The sequence below is a fragment of the Panicum virgatum genome, chromosome 6K (assembly GCF_016808335.1).
Source record: "Panicum virgatum strain AP13 chromosome 6K, P.virgatum_v5, whole genome shotgun sequence".
In the NCBI taxonomy this organism is placed as follows: Eukaryota; Viridiplantae; Streptophyta; class Magnoliopsida; order Poales; family Poaceae; genus Panicum; species Panicum virgatum.
In genome coordinates, this window is record NC_053141.1 from 2,364,679 (window position 1) to 2,371,239 (window position 6,561).

Here is a 6,561-nt window from a genome sequence, read left to right on the forward strand (position 1 = left end):
CTGAGAATGGTCATCTTTAACAATCATATTAGTCCAAGTGTTGTGTGTGTCATCAATCGCCAAAACATTATATTGAAATATGGCATGAGAGGCCATTTTCGCTACACTTGCCCTTCTTAAGCAACTCACGGATCTCCTGCAGCTTCTCATCATCTTTCTGATGCTGCCTGATTTCTGACTCTAGAGTTGGTACTGCCTCGAATGCTGCACTGGAAGTATGATGCAAGAAGCCCAGACTCAACTGCTCGAACTCCTCACATAACTCTGGAGGCATCTGGAAAGCCACGGCCATGTTGACATAACTTCTTCTGCTCAGAGCATCTGCTACAACATTGGCCTTGCTCGGATGATAGTGAATCTCCAGATCATAATCCTTGACCAACTCTAGCCATCTTCTCTGCCGCATGTTCAGCTCATTCTGCGTGAAAATGTACTTGAGGCTCTTGTGATCAGTGTAGATATCACACCGCTGCCCATACAAGCAATGCCTCCAAATCTTCAGAGCATGCACAACTGCGGCTAACTCAAGATCATGAGTAGGATAGTTCAGCTCATGCCGACGTAACTGCCGTGAAGCATAAGCAATCACTCTGCCCTCCTGCATCAGAACACACCCAAGACCATCATTCGAAGCATCACAATATACCGTGAACCTCTTCGTCTGGTCTGGCAGAGTCAGGACTGGTGCCGTAGTCAACCTTTTCTTCAGCTCATCAAAGGCCTTCTGACGCTCATCAGTCCATATGAATGCCACATTCTTCTCTAGCAAAGAAGTCAAAGGCTTCGCGATCTTGGAGAAATTCTCAATGAACCTCCGATAATATCCAGCTAAGCCCAAGAAAGACCTGACTTCCTTTACTGTCTGCGGTGTCTCCCACTCTAGCACATCCTTCACCTTACTCGGATCAACAGCAATGCCTCCCTGAGAGATAACATGACCGAGGAATGGAACCTCGTCAATCCAGAACTCGCACTTGCTGAACTTAGCATACAACTGATGCTCTCTCAATCTCTGCAATACGAGTCTCAGATGCTCCTCATGCTCTTCTTCTGTCTTGGAGAAGATCAGAATATCATCAATGAAAATCACCACAAAGACATCCAGATAATCCATGAAGACCATGTTCATCAGATGCATGAAGAAAGCCGGGGCATTAGTCAAGCCGAAGGACATGACTGCATACTCATATAGCCCGTACTTGCAGGTGAATGCCGTCTTCGGAATATCCCCAGGACGGATCCTCAGCTGAAAATAACCCGAACGAAGATCGATCTTCGAGAATATACGAGCACCTCGAAGCAGATCGAAAAGATCCTCAATACGGGGCAGTGGATGCTTGTTCTTGTGGCGGAACCACCCAAAACTACTGGGCCCGGGTGCACTGATCTTCGTTGCTAAGCAACTCTGACCCAATTTGGCACTCACCGGTAGTTCCTCGAGTGAAGCCTCGATAAAAGCCACGCTATTCCAGGATCAGCAGACAACACTCATACGAAGGTGAGCCCAGAGATTACAACACAAACCATTTCATACATCTCAGAGCGATTGCAGCGGAAAGAAAATTTATTACAAACCATGTTCAGACTAGCGAAGTACTACGGAGTTCCAACTCCTCAATTATTCAAGTCTCAAAGTTCAGCGGAAGCATTAAAAGATAACTAACGAAATAACGTGACGCATCGGTAAAGCCCGTACGAATGCGTCACTCAGCGGGAGGGTGATTAGCACCAGCTGAAGGGCCATCCCACTCAACAGACCAACCCGGAGGCAGAGTGCAAGGCCAAGTAAGACTTGCAAACAGATCTTCGAAGTTAGTACCTGAAAAACAGTGCCACAAGCAAGGCTGAGTATACTAATACTCAGCAAGACTGACCCGTCACCGGATATAACATAGTCCGATAACTAGACATGCAAGGCTTTTTGGTTTGTGGGGTTTGTTTGCCAAAAAAGCCACTAAGAGTTGGTCCTTATTTTCAGATTTTATCTAGCCATCTTCTAGTTGGATTAACCATTCTAATTTGCAACTAACTCTACACAAACATGGTAGAGCAATCATTTAATCAACCAGCAGTATTATCATCATCATGTTCCACTCGTTACTCTGTGTGACCGAAAACATTAAGCAGTCTCATGCCGTGAGAGGCGGACGATTCTGAATCGGATTTCAACCTGGCCAGGGGAACCTAGACCACACGCATGGGGATCGACTTCGCTCCCGCCCACGCTACTTTTCCCCTTTCTTTCCAGTCCGTGGATCCGGAACACCCTCCCCGACTACAGAGTCCGACCACTCTGCACCCGTACGTCGCGACATAAAAATAAACCCTACTTCTACCAGGAGGGTGCGAGATCGTTCCACTCGCCGGTCCAATCAGGTAGTTAAGCTTACCGATTACCATATTTCTCGGTATGTGGCTAGTACTTTCAAACGCTTAACGAAATGAGCCACACACCTCGACCTTAGCCATTTTTTGACTACACCAGCGGGGTATCACAACTTCACAACCCCGCCTGTTGTCCTTACATTTCAACAGGAATTAAAGTCAGTACAATTCTTATTTGCTCGCGAGAGGCAGAAAACCACTCGACTTCTACCGTACCTATTTAGCATGGCAGCTAGTCGATAGAGAGATCCGGTATCAAACATAGGTTCCTATGGATCATGCATCTAGGGTTTTCGATCAACGCCTAGAGAACTTAAATGTAGAAAACCAACTATTACCATACATTAATAAATAGATAGCAGAATGATAATTCGGAAAAATAGTGGGATTATGCTCCGGGGCTTGCCTTCTTGGGCACTGTCTGGCAGAAAAGCTTCTGGGGCTTGGCCCAGGTCTTGAGACAAGTTAGTACAGTTCAGATTAACCTCCTGCTCCGCACGAGAGTCCGCGGGCACCAGTTCGTAGTCTCCGTCCGCGAGGTTAACTGTTTCTATATGCAATGCAAGATTTTGAGTTATTCAGGGATATAATTTCTTTCCTTCACGATAAAGTTGTAGTCCACGAAAGTTAATTTAGTGATGATTTCACATTTCATTGCATGGGCAATCGTTTATAGAGTAGCAAACATAACTACGGTTATTCATGAATGAGTGGGGTTTTGGGTTTTCATTTTTAATTTCAACACATAGCATGCTTTCATTATTCCTTAACAACACAACTACTAAAGAGCTAGTGATGAAACACTAAAGTAACTCAGATTCAAACTTGAACATTCATGGTATAAATTTCAGCATCTACCATAGAGCAAAAACTATAACTATTCATGCAAATGGATTACTCTAGTTGCTTCATCTTTTTGTACAGAATTTTCAACATGGGTTATGGTGCTGCAAATTTTATGGGAGCAACTTCACAGCATATACTCAGCACTGAAATTTTTCCAGATTTTATACACTTATACAGCAGAGGTGATAAAAATAAAAACAGCAAGCCATTAACAAAGATTAATTCTACAGAAAGTTTTACTAAGTATTTGGTTCTCAAATTTTTACCAGAGACTAGTCCTGAGTTAAACATACTCCAGAAATTTTTTCAAGATTTAACTCACTATGATAAATTAGTTATTCAGTTAACTTAACATGAGTTTGAATAAATTTCTCAAGATGCATTTGACCAGTATTGCATCTGAACTTTTTATCACAGGTAGAACATACTCTAAAAAAGATCATGCCCAAAAATAAAGATCAGAAACATTGTAGATTACTCAGAACAAAAATAGTAAATCTAGCCCTAAGATGCTAAGCATGATTATTCAACAAAGCCAAACTCAGTAAATGCTGCTCAAAATTTTTAGACAGGAACACAGAGCTAAAAAGAGACTTCAGAAATAAATATGGATTTTTCTGAGCATAACAACTATATACGAGGAATTAAGTTGATTAAACAAGCATAAATCATGGTATATAGCAAATGAACTCTAATAAATTTGAAATTTAGAGATTTGAAGGGATTCAGTGGCACAAGTCTGTAGTAAAATTTTCAGAGCATGGTCATGTGTATATTTGCCTGAATTAAATCGAAAAAGCTAACAACAGAGTAGATAATCTTGATTGTTCTAACATGATAACTGCTTTGGGTTGGTGTCATCTTTTTACTGTGATCTTAGCATTCCATTAGTGATAACATATCCAAAAATCAAGGTTATTTGATGGGTAGAACTTCATGAACATGCATAAGGTGGTTTTCTTAATCTTTTCCCTAGATTAAACTCGGTTGGGTTTCTGCAAATGTGAATGTTACAAAATTTGTAGATTTTGTTACAAGGATTCCAGATCAGTTGAGTTTGCATTTTTCTGATTTTTCTGTGATTTGTTTCGCATTTTAGAAGTTCACTGGTATACACTGTAAAACTTGCAGAGACACCCTTGAACAAAAAAAAGAAATTACAACCGGGTCCTTCGCCGGCCTTCTCCGCCGTGGCATCTTGCCGGTGGTGTTCTGTGGTGCAGGGCTTACCGGGGCTGCCACGGGGAGGCGCGTGGGGAAGAAAGGATCGAGGAACACCTACCCTGGTCGACGTTCGAGCGTTTGGAGCACAGGTTCAAGCTCGTCGGCGTTGATGGCGGGTCGGTTGTTCGGTTCGCCGGCGCTGGAGGCGAAGGAGGGCTCGGGGGTAGGGGAACAAGGCGCGCACGAGCACCGCGTGAGCTCGTGGATGCTTCTGGGGTAGCTGTCGGGCTCGGTCTTCCCCGGAGCTGGCCGGTCCGCGGTGAGCCTGAGCTCGCCGGCGGCGGCGCAAAAGGGGAACGGCTTCGGGAGGGGGTTTGGATTCGATTCCGCGCGCGTGGAGCTTAACTGGGAGGTGGCGAAGCTGCTGCGGTGGTCGGAGGGGGCAATGTGGGGCTGGGCTAGCCGGTCCGCGAGAGCTGGATCTCGGCGGCCATGGCGGAGCGGCGGGAGGAGGAAGAAGGGGAAGAAGGGGCGCGACTGTGGGGGTTCTGGGGGTCTTTATAGGCCAAAGAGCTCCTGGGTGAGGAATGGAGTGACTGGGGGCGGTCGATTTGGCCTGGGCGAGTCGACGGCGAGCGGGCGGAGCGGCAGCGGCGCGACGCATGGCTGGGGGTGTCGTGGCGGCTCGGGGAGCGGGCTGGGACGCGTGTGGGCGTGGGAGGGCGCCAAGGGGCGGGCCAGGTGGCGTGGAGAGGTTTCCCCGGGTCCATTTGGCCGCGGGCGCGCGGTGGACGAAGTCCACCGGCGGCGTACGGCGGGCGGCGCGAACAGAGCAGGCCGGGAAAGAGAGAGAGATGGAGATAAGGGCATATTTGTGATTTCTGAAATTCCAGGGACCTCTCGGTAAACAAAAATTATCTCCTAATTGGAGGGCTCAAATGGAAAAGTGTTGAATACCACTTTTGCATAACTTTTCAAGATCTACAACTTTTGTGTTATGCAAATTTTCATTTGAAACTCACATTTTGAACTATTGGTATATTTGCATATTTGCACAAAAGGACTTTTGTTTTATTCAGTTTTTGACTTGATTTTGGCTGAAGTTCAATTGAGCACATGTCAATTGAAACACCTCTCATGAGCCAACAAAAATTTTGTGCACATTTTTGAATTAAGTTTTGAGTAGCTTTTCACTCCTTTCTCTTTTTCCTTTAGTTTCTTTTGTATGATTTGTATTTTATTTGGTCCTTTCTCTTTGAATTAGTTTCTCAAATTTTTATTTTAACTTTAACTAAGGTACATTGATTGTATTTAAAAGTACTGATACCTGAGGTGTCACAACCCACCCCCCTTAAAAGAATCTCGTCCCGAGATTGGATGTTTGGATTTAGGTGGGGAAAATGATATACCTGAGGTAGAGCTAAGGAAACCCGGATAATGTCGATTAAGATAATCCTCCGTCTCCCAAGTGGCTTCTTCCTCAGTGTGATGAGACCACTGAATTTTATACATTTTTACCACCTTTCGACGAGTACCTCTCTCTTTTTGATCCAGAATTTTGAGTGGATATTCGGTATATGAGAGATCGGGCTCCACTAAAATTTTCTGTTGATCAATGATTTCCGTAGGAACTCGAACACATTTCTTGAGTTGGGATATGTGGAAAACATTATGGATGGCGGTAAGTCGTGAAGGAAGTCGCAAACGATAAGCCACGGGTCCACATTCTTCAATGATTTCATATGGCCCGACATAGCGAGGTGCGAGCTTACCCCTGACTCCGAAACGTTGAACGCCTCGAGTTGGGGACACTCGTAAATAGACGTGATTACCAACCATGAACTTCAAAGGATCCCTTCTTTTATCGAAATAACTCTTTTGCCGAGACTGGGCTGCTCGGAGATTTGCTTGTACTATTTTTACTTTCTCTTCAGCCTCGACCACTAATTCAGGTCCAAAGATTTGACGTTCTCCAGTCTGGGACCAACTCAAAGGAGTTCGACACCGTCGACCATACAAGGCCTCGAAGGGTGCCATCTTCAGACTGGCCTGATAGCTGTTGTTATAAGAAAACTCAGCCAAGGATAAACATTTGTCCCAGTTTTTGTCATAATGGATGACACATGCTCGAAGCATATCCTCAAGAATTTGATTTACCCTTTCGGT